Here is a 12,390-nt window from a genome sequence, read left to right as displayed (position 1 = left end):
ATGAATCATGCAGCAGAATTTTGCACAGATTGCAAAGGGGAGAGGCGACACTGCAGCAGACCAGTTAGAAGTAGATTGCAGTAATCTAAGTGTGAGGTTACGAGAGCTTAGACACCCTAGCATCCTTCTAGCTTTCGCCACCTTAAGATAATCATATACAATCACATCCAAGTCCCACTCTTCTGTCATACACATAAGTTTTTTGCCCCCTAAACTGTACAGTTCCTTTGGGTTTTTGCAACCCAAATGCATGACCTTGCATTTCTTAGAATTAAATTTTACCTGCCAAATTTCAGATCATTCTTCAAGCTTCACTAGGTCGGTCTTCATGTTATTCACACCATCCAGGAAGTCTACTTTATTGCAGATTTTGGTATCATCCACAAAGAGGCAAATCTTACCTGACAGCCCTTTAGCAATATCGCTTATAAAAATGTTAAAAAGAACAGCAAGACACTAATACAATGTTAGATGTGTTTACAGAAAATAAATTGCAAGTAGACCTGAATGCATGCGTATGTGGAAAAGGGAAGTGTGAGTATGTTAAGAGAGGCAAGAATTGTAAGGAAATAAGGCTTCAAATATAAATTTATTGGATTGCTATCGGAGCCAATAAGGACATTAAACACATTGGAAAGGAAGATAATCTAAATGCATAGAAACATAGAAAATGATGGCAGAAAAGGGCCACGGCCCATCAAGTCTGCCCACTCTAATGACCCATCCCCCTAACTTCCTCCACTAAGAGAACCCACATGCCTGACCCATTTTTTCTTAAAATCTGGCACTCTGCTGGCCTCAATTACCTGCAGTGGAAGATCATTCCAATGATCAACCACCCTTTCGGTGAAGAAATACTTCCTGGTGTCGCCATGAAATTTCCCGCCCCTGATTTTCAGCGGATGCCCTCTTGTGGCCATGGGTCCTTTAAGAAAAAATATATCATCTTCCACCTCGATACGGCCCATAATATATTTGAACGTCTCAATTATGTCTCCCCTCTCTCTGCGTTCCTCGAGTGAGTATAGTTGCAATTTACTCAGCCGTTCCTCATACGGGAGATCCTTGATTCCTGAGACCATCCTGGTGGCCATTCGCTGAACCGATTCAGCTCTCAGCACATCTTTTTGGTAATGTGGCCTCCAGAATTGTACACAGTATTTCAGATGAGGTCTCACCATGGATCTGTACAACGGCATTATGACTTTGGGCTTCTGGCTGATGAAACTTCTACGGATACAACCCATCATTTGTCTAGCCTTGGATGAAGCTTTCTCCACTTGATTGGCAGTTTTCATGTCTTCACTAATGATCACTCCTAAGTCTTGTTCTGCTGCAGTCCTAGCTAAGGTCTCATCATTTAGGGTGTAAGTTCTTCATGGATTTCTGCTGCCAAGGTGCATGACCTTGCAGTGACTGAATGGACTGTGGCCTGCACAAGTATAAGGCCCACATTGCAAACAATGATGAAGATGGCACTATGTGTGTTAATTATTTTTGCTGTTTTCACTTTTGTATAACTTTTTTTTACATTTGTTGAGGACTTCCATTTATAGTGTATCTAGAGCGGGATGAACTTCCCCACACAGAAGGCCAAGCTACAGAGAAAGTGACTTAGCAAGTGCCTCAAACCTGGCAAAGAATGTCCATAGTTGAGTACTGAAGCCTAACATGGATCAGCATACCACACCAGGATTTTCTCTTCAGTGGTTACCACAAAAGGACCGATTGACTATTTTCACCAGGATCACTGGCCTATAATGGCAGAATAAAATTTATGAGACTGAATCTTAAAGCTTTACAGTTTGTTTTGGTTTTCTTGAAACTAAGGACTTGTTGTTTTAGAGTTTAAATCTTTTTTTAGCGCTTATGAAGTAATGTTTATGTGTATCACTGGAAATATTGCTAAGTTTGTGAAATGACAAGACAGTGATAGTGAAAGAATTGTGTGTTTTACTGGATGCAACTTATAGAAAACCCTGTATGTATTTTCATCCTGTTTTGAATCTTGTAACTGTACCCTAACTTTTTCCCACTTCAAGAGACTTCCCATGTCCTTCATGATGCCCAGCTGGAGTGAAGTGCAGTGAAAAAAGAATGAAGATACCATTGGCTGATAAGAAATGGGGGCCATGGTTGCTGCCACGGATATGGCCTGATGACTGAAACCCAACCACTTTTCTGGTCCATAAATGGAGAAGTGATTTCTGCATTGGAGGCTACAATGAGAGTATAAGAGATTTTAATGTGGTCACCCAGACTTCAACACCTTGACCTGTGAGCATGACCTCAAATATCTGGAGTAACTTAATCTGCACTGGTCACAGCATTCTTAGGAGAGCACAGATATAGTCTTACTTGAAGTGTTTTGTTAACTTGCTTCCTTAGGTGCGGTAAGCTCATAACAGGATTGTAAGGAAGGATGAAACCAAAAAGTATATTTGAATGTACAAATGTATAAGAACTGTATTTATGAAGATAGGATGTTTGAATAAGGAACTATTTCACCCATACTAATGTAGTAAGAAGTTGTAGGGTTGATAATATAAAGAACTGTACCCCTCCTGAATAGGACTGACACACTTGGGGGGCAAATCAGTGATTCCTCCCAGAATCAAACGGGGGAGGCTGATGGCAATAATTGTATTAAGCGGGATATAAGGGGGAAGGCATATGTATGGACAGCCCCTACCTGGGGAAAACTGAAAAGACATTAATATATAGATAATAAAAGATGAAGCTGAAGGATATAGAAATGTTTCAGAGTTACAGTAAAAGAATATCGCTTGGTCAGCATTACTGGCAAATGTTAAAGTTTTTAAACAGATGTTTGCTCCAGAATAGAGAAAGTACCTATGACCTAGAGCAGTGGTTCCCAACCCTGTCCTGGAAGACCACCAGGCCAACTGACATCGGGGGAAGGCTTGTGGGCCAGTGGCATGCAAGCGCTGCAAGTGCCTGGCCCTTCCCTTCCTGGAGTTGCAGCAGGGGGAGGAGGAATCATATCAGCCCGCGTACCCCCAACAGGCAGTCTGCATACCCCCTAGGGTACGCATACTGCAGGTTGATAAACCCTGCCCTAAATGAAAACACTGTTACAAGTTATGCAATGCACTGAAATAGAACACCCCCCTACCATGTGATAACTAAGTCATTACTGTTGCTATGGAAAATTACTAATGAAATAGGGTTAAGAAGAAACCATGTGACTTGAAACTAACCAATGGGACATTGCTGGAATATGCAATTTATCACTGGACCCTAATGAAGCAATTGTAATTTAATTGGAAGATGTACCAACTACATATGTTTAATAATGAATTAACTCATGATGTCATAAACCCAATAAAATGGCCAGTCACTTGCAATTCAGGGAGATTCTTGGTTAGTATTCTACCAATGTCAAGAACTCCCAAGGCTTGAATGTTTAAACTACAGTTTTGGGTCTGGTAATTATTTCCTAGGTCTCCTCCAGAGATGGTAGAGCTGAGGGGTATGAAGCCTATTCATGTGGTTATTCAGAGCAAACAGGAACAAGAGCACCTAGGCCCATGGGAGGGACTTGGCAGTAACAGAAATACAAGCAAGACTGGAGGAGCTCCACTCCTTAGAAATCGCTGTCATCTATGGAGAAGAGCAACTAGAGAAAAAGAATAGCGCCAGAGTCAGAATGTCTGACTACAAGCTCAGCTGAAAGCTAAAACACAGGAAGCCATGGAATGAAGGATCTGCCTGAAATAGGAGGCAGAGAAGACTACCCAATTGCAGGGGCAGGTAGCTGGTGTGGAATCCTCCAATGCAGCACTACTTAAAAGGCCGAAGAAATAGAAGTCGCTACTGCAGAAAATAATTCCTTCCAGAATAAGTATCTAGAATTTGAATGTGAATTTATCATAAGAACATAAGAATAGGCTTACTGGGTCAGACTAATGGTCCATCTAGCCCAGTATCCCATCTTCATGGAAGCCAATCCAAGTCATAAGTACCAGCAAAATCTCAAATAGTAGAGCAGCATTCCTTGCCACTGATCGAGGGCAAGCAGCGGCTTTTCCCATGTCTGTCTCAACAGCAAACAATGGATTTTTCCTTCAGGAACTTGTCCAAACAATTTTTTAAAACCAGCTACATTAACCGCTTTTATCACATTTTCTGGCAACACATTCCAGAGCTTAACTATTCTTTGAGTGACAAAATATTTCCTCCTATTGGTTTTAAAAGTATTACTCTGTAACTTCATCGAAGGTCCCCTAGTCTTTGTAAATCCTGATGCAGAAAAAACATTGATCCACTTGTACCCTTTCTACACCACTCAGGATTTTGTAGACTTCAATCACGTCTCCCCTCAGTTGTCTCTTTTCCAAGCTGAAGAGCCCTAACCCCTTTAGTCTTTCCTTATACCAGAGGAGTTCCATCCCCTTTATCATCTTGGTCACTCTTCTTTGAATCCTTTTAAGAAAGACAAGTGCTTCTTATGAAACAAAAAGACTTGCATATGACTTCAGAAGAATATTGCAAGGAGAAGCAGACACTAAATGAGGCAAAGGATGCACTGCAAATGGAGCTTAAAGCAATCAATAAGCAGCTTAACAAATCTATTAGAGAAAATGCAGAGTTTTGGTGTCCAGTGGTGGACTTGTCAAACTTCTTGAAGTGATGAAGATAAACAGGGAGGTAGGAGACTGTGAGCAGGTCCAATTGCTGCAAGAGAAAGAAATGCTTCTTTCTTCTGTGTATAGATTGTTAGCTGAACAAGAGGATCTTTCAAGGGAAACTGTCTTTGCTGAAAAATTTCAGAAGCCTTCAAATGAGGCTATCCTTGCTCAGAAGGTGCTGAAAGAAGAAATAATCTGCATGTAGAATTGGACTTTACGTGTCCAAAGCTTTCTGAGCTTAGAAAGCAGCACAAAACTGTTTTTGAAGAGAAGGCTACTTTAGAAATAAAAAATACAGAGCCCCTAGATCAGGAGTGCCCAAAAGGTCGATCGTGATTGACCAGTAGATCGCAAAGGCAACACAAGTCGATCGCGGAGCCCATCCCGGGCTTCGCAATAGACTAGCGTTGCCTTTGTGTTCTGTTCTCCCTGCTTCTCCGACGCCAGGCCAGATGCTTACAAGCACCGGCCCACAGCCTTCCCCCCCCCCTCCACCCTGAAGTCAATTCTGATGTCGGGGAGGAAGTTCCGGGCCAGCCTGACTGGCCTGGAACTTCCTCTCCAATGTCGGAATTGATGTCGGGAGAGGGTGAGGGAAAGGCTAGTGGGCCTGACGCTTGTACGCACCTGGCTTGGCGTTGGGGAAGCACGGAGAAATCCATGGTAGTGGCTTGGGGGGGGAAGAGAGAAAGAAAGACAGAAGGAAAGAAAGAAAGAAACGGGGGCAGGGAGAGAGAGACAAAGAAAAAGGGGAGGGGGCAGGGAGCAAGGAAGAAAAAGTTGGACTTATGGAGGGACAGAGAGAGATGTTGGTTGGGGAATGGAATGAAGTCTGGAGGAGAGGAAGCATGCAGGAGGCAGAAAGAAAGAAATATTGGATTTACAGTCAGAAGAAGGAAGTGGAACCAGAAACTAATGAAATCACCAGACAGCAAAGGAAGGAAAAATTATTTTATTTTAAATTTGGGGCTCCTTTTATGAAGCCGTGTTAGTGGCTTTATTGCACACACATTTTTAGTGCACGCTAACCCCTGCGCTAGCCTAAAAACTACCACCTGCTCAAGAGGAGGCAGTAGCGGCTAGCACGGCCAGTAAATTAGCGTGAGCTATTACACATGTTAAGCCGCTAATGCGGCTTCGTAAAAGGAGCCCTTAGTGATCAAAATGTGGCTGAATTTATATCTGCTGTCTATATTTTGCACTATGGCCCCCTTTTACTTTTAGCACAGGGAGCCTATGAGCGTCGGGAGCAGCGCGGGGCATTCAATGCAGCTCCCTGCGCTAAACACCACTATCATAGTTTAGTAAAAGGGGAGGGGGTATATTTGTCTCTTTTTGTATAGTTATTACTGAAGTGATATTGTATATTTTAAAGTCATCTGCCTTGACCTCTTTAAACCCTCCAAATATAAATGATAATTAACATTTTCTCTGTGTACAGTGTGCTTTGTGTTTTGTTTTGTTTTTTTATTTTATTGTTGGTAGATCATTTTGACTTGGTAATTTAAAAAATATCTCTCAAGCAAAAAAATTGTGGGCACCCCTGCCCTAGATGTTAAATAATCTCTTGTAACTGAGATAACCAACCTAAAAGTGAAGCTTGAGCAAGAAGTTGCCACTAATAAAACCTTAGTGCAGCAGAATACACAGTTCATGGGTGACAATGAGTCAAAACCATAAGTTTTCAAATGCAGAAGAACTTATGTCTTCTAACTCTAACCTTTCAACACTTCTGGAAAACATTCAAAATGCCAAAGTTAATTTAGACTCTACATGTGCTAATATCTGCTATCAGAAGGAGATTAAGAACATAAGAATAGCTATACTGGGTCAGGCCAATGGTCCATCAAGCCTAATAGCCCGTTCTCATGGTGGCCAATCCAGGTCACTAGTACCTGGCCAAAACCCAAGGAGCAGCAATATTCCATTCTACCGATCCAAGGAAAGCAGTGGCTTCCCCCATGTCTTTCTCAATAATAGACTATGGACTTTTCCTCCAGGAATTTGTCCAAACCTTTCTTCAAACCAGCTGGGCTATCCACTCTTACCACAACCTTTGGCAATGCGTTCCAGAGCTTAACTATTCTCTGAGTAAAAAAATATTTCCTCCTATTGGTTTTAAAAGTATTTCCCTGTAACTTTGAGTATCCCCTAGTCTTTTTAAATTTTGACAGAGTGAAAAATCGATCCACTTGCACCCATTTTACTCCACTCAGGATTTTGTAGACTTCAATCATATCTCCCCTCAGCCATCTCTTTTCCAAGCTGAAGAGTCCTAACCGTTTTAGTCTTTCCTCATAAGAGAGGAGTTCCATCCTCTTTATCATCTTGGTCGCTCTTCTTTGAACCTTTTCTAGTGCCACTATATCTTTCTTAAGATAAGGAGACCAAGAAAGATTCTAATGGCTGATTATATTGAAAAGTATTATTCTCAGAAAGAAAACTTGGCCAGAAATCTGGTTAAGGTTCAAAAAGAACACACAAAATTGCAAGAGTACTTCTCTACTATACAGAACCAGTTGAGCTGAGAAAAAGAGGAAAGGGAGGAAAAAATTTACAAGGAGTGAAGTGTTGTCCCAGAAGTTGGGGGAGACAGTCTCAGCTGAGTGTGTGGTGGTACACAAGGGCCAGAAACAGGAGCTGATAGCTACAGTGCCCAAACCAAAAGAGATTCAGCCAAGAACTTTTGCATGGTTTTGTTTAAGACCCCAGGGAGAAACAACATAAAATTTTGTTAAATTTGAAGGAGGTTGAGCGTGGATTCCTGGTCCACTTGATATGGAATTACCCAATAGCAAAATTGTAAATGAGGAATTGTTATTTACATCTTGCTTCTGCTTTTAACTGCAAGTATTAGATGTAACTAGATAAAAGTAATGAAAATTGGTGAAAATTATTACTTCAGTAAGAGTTTATCCTGTACTTCTGATCTGAGGAAGAAGGGATTACTTATGAAAGCTATCATAAACTACATTAAGGCCCTCTTTTGTCAAGCTGCATTACGGTTTTATTTATCACAGGCCCTTGCGCTAAAAGCTCAGAATTCCTATAAGCATCGGAGCTTTTACCGCAGTGACTCATGATTAAAAAAAACAACGAATGCAGCTTGGTAAAAGGGGGCCTAAATTAGTCCAATAAAAAAGGTATTTTTTTTCCTTTATGTTTTTATTTCTACATATTAACTTGAAGAGTGGACTAACACGGCAACCACACTATTTCACTCAAATAAAAGTAACAAAACAAGGAAAATTGGAAAACAGGGAAGCATGGTGAGGACTGCCCTGCACAGTATCCAAGGCTTGGACATGACTGAATGGACAGTAGTAGTAGTAGTAGTAGTAAAAGTAACAAAACCTTTAATTAAGTACAGTCACTAGCTAGGTTTATTTAGCTATTATACAATATATCTGAGACAAGAATTAAATGCCTCTAAATTAAAATCTGGCTTAAAAACCTTTATTTTCAGAGATGCTTTCACCGTATAGCCTAAGATTAAGGGCTCCTTTTACGAAGCCGCGTTAGCGGTTTTAGCGCAAGCAGCTTTTTAGTGCGTGCTAAACCCATGCTACGCAGCTAGAACTAATGCCAGCTCAATGCTGGTGTTAGCGTCTAGCGCGGCTGGCAGTTTAGCGTGCGCTATTACGCATGTTAAACCACTAACGCGGCTTAGTAAAAGGAGCCCTATGTCTTTAGTTTATATCATGCTTATTTGTTTCCTTTAATATATTTTCTTTTCTCCATCCTCTTTATGATTTTTGAAACAATGTAACCCTCACAGTTCTCCTACTGTCTCATGTGGTCTCCCCTTTTATTCTTAAAAAAATAAATTAAAAAAATATAATAACCCCCCTCTTTTACGAATGCATAGTGCAGGTTTTATATAGCGCAGATCATGTATGCAGGTAAATTAGGGAAATCCCTTTTCTTCAAATTCACTGAGCTTTGGAATAACCTCCCTGTCCTGCTGCGGAACCTAGGCTCATTCCAATTATTCTGAAAGCATCTGAAAACCTGGCTTTTCTCAAAAACGTAAAGCTATTTATTTAAAATGTAAAGCTAGCTATCCTCTTCATAACCTCTAATTTCTTATTATGTCCTTCCCTCATTTATTGAATTACCTGTAAACCGTGTCGAGCTCTATCTTTATGGAGATGATGTGGTATACAAACTTAAGGTTTAGTTTAGTTTTAGAATTCCTATGAGTGATGGAGCAGTTACAGCTGATGCTGGCTAAAACCTGCGCTATACGTTCGTAAAAAAGGGGTAAGTTTGTATTACCCTCCCTTGTAAGTATATAATTTTATTGTTTTAATGTAAACCACTTAAGATGTTATAGGAAGTATATCAACCAACAATAAACTTGAAAGGGGAGAGGGCATAGGGAAGCACTAGGCAGAAAGCTGTGTTCAGATCAAAAGATCAGTGCATGGAACTAAAGCTGTGATGTGAGAGAAAGGCTTAAAGAGTGTGAGAGTGAGAAAGCTTTCAAATGATTGTGACACATTCCTAATGAGTGAGTCTTGGCGTCTATGCTAATGTCGATAAGGGATGATTTGTAGGGTTCACTTGAATGGAGAGGGCTGGCTGGTATTGCTAGACCTACAGATGGCACTAGGTATTATGATATCTGTGGAGGAAGTTTGTCTCTCCAAAGCTTCCATAGTTCATACCAGTTAGTGAGGAGAAGAGGGGGAGAAACAACGAATCCCGATTCCTCCAAGTTTTGGCGGAAGTCGCTATGCCTTTATTTAATGGAACAGGTGAGGTGGAATATATACCGAGCTGGAGACTGCACGCAGGGACAGGGGCTTGAGGAGCCAGAGCCAATATGGCGGGAGTACTTCTATAGCACCCCCTCCCCCGCGTCTAGGAATTCGGATGGCGCCCTCCAGCAATGGCCGCACTGTGAGGAGGCGGCGGTGGCAGTGACAGGGAACCGAGGAACTTTCTGTGGGTTTGGGTGCTCGTGTGCTCACTGTGCTTGCCGCAGGTAACCGTGCACCTTGTTGCAGGCCCGGCTTTGCACTCGGGGTTTTTTTTGTTGTTGTTGTTTGTTTCCGCTGCGTGTATCTGTGTACTATACTTGGGCGAGTGGTGACAGGTGTGAGGCCGCGAGTTCTCTTGACCGGGGAGGCATTAGGCAGGGTTTGTGCTTAGAGGCCCCCGCAGCATCGGTCTCTCCATGTGCAGTACTATTGGGCTGTCTCTGTTTTCCTTCTCTGGGGAACTTCAGAGCAGTCTGCAAAACTTAAGAGTTTCTTTCATCTTGTTTACTTGTAACAGTTTTTCACTAGCGTGAAGCAGTTTCAGACTGCACTTTTCCCGGAAGAGCCGTACTTGTGTTTTACCTGGGGTTGGTGTAAATTCATGAACAAGCGAAAGCGGAACTTTGTGAAAAAGAAAGTGTCTGGTGAGAGGCATGATGTATTTATTGGGCTCAAAAACGCGTCCTCGTGTGCCTGATACGATATGTAGCGGATACCCTTTTTTGAGTTCCCTTTAAGAATATGATTAAAGCTATGGCACTCCCCCCCACCTTCCCCAGAAATACTCGCATAAACACAGCTTTGCATGCAATGAATATAATGTACTTTATTTGAGATTTGATTATGACATAACACAAAGTATTATTAAACTTTAAAGTAAACAAGTCTAAATAAAACCTCCTCTTTTATGCAAAAAGTAATGGCCACTCATTATAATTATGAAATACAATCCTCTTATGCAAAGTAACACAGATCTACTACTGTTTTCTACTACCATTACTACTACTACTACAGTATTGCAGAATCCACCGTTCTAGGATTTAAGGGTAAGTTAGATGTACATCTCCTTATGAGTGGCATAAAGTGACATAGGTAAAGGTAAGCTAGATACACATCTCCTTATGAGAAGCTTAGAGTGATATGGGGACTAAAACTATGCCAGGGTACACCTGGCGGGGCCTCTGCGTGTGCGGATCGCCGGACTTGATGGACCTAGGGTCTGTTCCAGAGATGGCACTTCTTATGTTCTTATTACTCCATCTACTCTCTCGATATCTGCAAGAAAAATCAACAGTACCTGGCTGTATAGTGAATATAAATGTTAATTTTTATCTGACCCTCATGGACCACCCAAAATCCATCCACGGACCCCGAGGTTAAGAATCCCTGCCCTAGAGTGAAACTAAAACAAAGTAAATTTTTGTCTGTTGAAATTGTTCCTCTTAAATATGTCTAGATAAGGATTAGCCAAAACTACAAAGTGCAATATTCTTAATGAAGCAATTTAATATGTTTCTGGATTAGCTTTATTAAGTTAATATGCTATTGGTATTGTTTGCCTAATCGGGAAATGTGTTGAGTTGGTTAAGTATATTTGCGTTTTCCCAGATTCGTAGAAATTTGTTCAGAACCTTCTGGCCTGCCCCCCGGTGTTATCTTCGGGCTGGTCCACGGTGCGATCAATGCAATGTTTTCAGGCCGGCTCCCTGAGTGCTGCAGTGCACAAAACCCTGGGAAAAGACTCCTACACGCGTCGTGTGCCTGAACCGGAAGCCTTCTCTCTGACATTGCAACGTCAGAGGGAAGGCTTCCAGATGAGGCATGGGATGCTGCCCACACTTTTGTGCACTGCAGCACTCAGGGAGCCGGCCCGAAGACGCCGCGTTCATCGTACCATGGACTGGCCCAAAGATAACATCGGGGGGCAGGCCAGAACGCAAGGCACAGCAAGGAGGGAGAGAGACAGCAACGGTAGGAGGAATGCTTTTATTTTTTTATCTAGTGATTGATTTACATCTGCTGTCTGTTCAGAAATGCATTTGTTTCTTTTCCTCTGGGGTTGTACTGCTTGCAGATTCTTGCATCTTAAGGTTTGTTTGTAAATATTAGTACTTTTAGTTTTTGGTCCTGCATTTGCATGGGGTTATCTGCTTTCTGGTAGGAATGAATGTACTTTGTGTATTTTAATTTTGTGGTTAACCATTACGTGTTGTTAATATGATTATATTGTGTGTGTGTGTATGTGTGTTACAATTAGTACTATTATGGGGGTGGGGTCTGGGACGGAGATTGGGTGGAGATGAGCACGATTTAGCCCAGCGTTCTTGGTCCGGTCCACAAAATAATTATTTTATTTCCACCGGTCCATAGGTGTCAAAAGGTTGAAGAACACTGTTATAGAATATTACATTGTATAAAACAATAACATACCAGAATTATTGGCCTAACATAGTAAATGATGGCAGATAAAGACCTGAATGGTCCATCCAGTCTGCCCAACCAATGTACAATCTCTATAGGTTTAATGATTTAATTTAAATTGTCCTTTTTCTTAGATATTTCTAGGCCAGAAACCAAGAGCTCTGCCTGGGACTGTGCTTAGGTGCCATTTACTGGAGTCTTCTTCAAAACCCTTCCCTGCCCATCTAAACCATCTGAGCTGTTGAAGCCCTCCCCAGCCCATCCTAAACTGAATGGCCATACACGGGACAGAGATCTTGCAAGTCTGCCAAGTACTGGCCTTAATTCTTCAATATATACCATTATTTTCTGATTAGAGAGCCTTTGTGTTCATTCCATGCTTTTTTAAAATTCTGTCACTGTTTTCCTCTCTACCACCTTCCTTGGGAGCGCATTCCAGGCATCAACCACCCTCTCCATAAAGAAGAATTTCCTAATGTTACTCTTGAGTCTACCACCCCTCAACCTCAAATTATGCTCTCTGGTTTTTACCATTTTCCCTTCTCTGGAAA

General features: G+C 41.6%; 1 protein-coding gene across 2 annotated transcripts in view; it reads left to right on the top strand.

Annotated features, from left to right (window-relative positions):
- The first annotated feature begins 9,279 nt into the window (after positions 1 to 9,279).
- The window catches only part of CUL2 (cullin 2), a 275,413-nt gene continuing 272,302 nt past the window's right edge, over positions 9,280 to 12,390 (top strand). The window contains exon 1 of one of the 2 annotated variants that reach the window (XM_033931518.1): positions 9,280 to 9,412. The gene's annotated coding sequence lies outside the window, so the exon portion shown is untranslated. Of the gene's footprint in view, positions 9,413 to 9,442; positions 9,643 to 12,390 lie in introns of those variants that run through there. The other variant, XM_033931517.1, reaches the window with a different exon arrangement.

The sequence above is a fragment of the Geotrypetes seraphini genome, chromosome 2, assembly GCF_902459505.1.
Source record: "Geotrypetes seraphini chromosome 2, aGeoSer1.1, whole genome shotgun sequence".
NCBI lineage: Eukaryota > Metazoa > Chordata > Amphibia > Gymnophiona > Dermophiidae > Geotrypetes > Geotrypetes seraphini.
The sequence above is the reverse complement of the archived record's forward strand: the minus strand, read 5'-3'. Positions and strand labels throughout refer to the sequence as shown.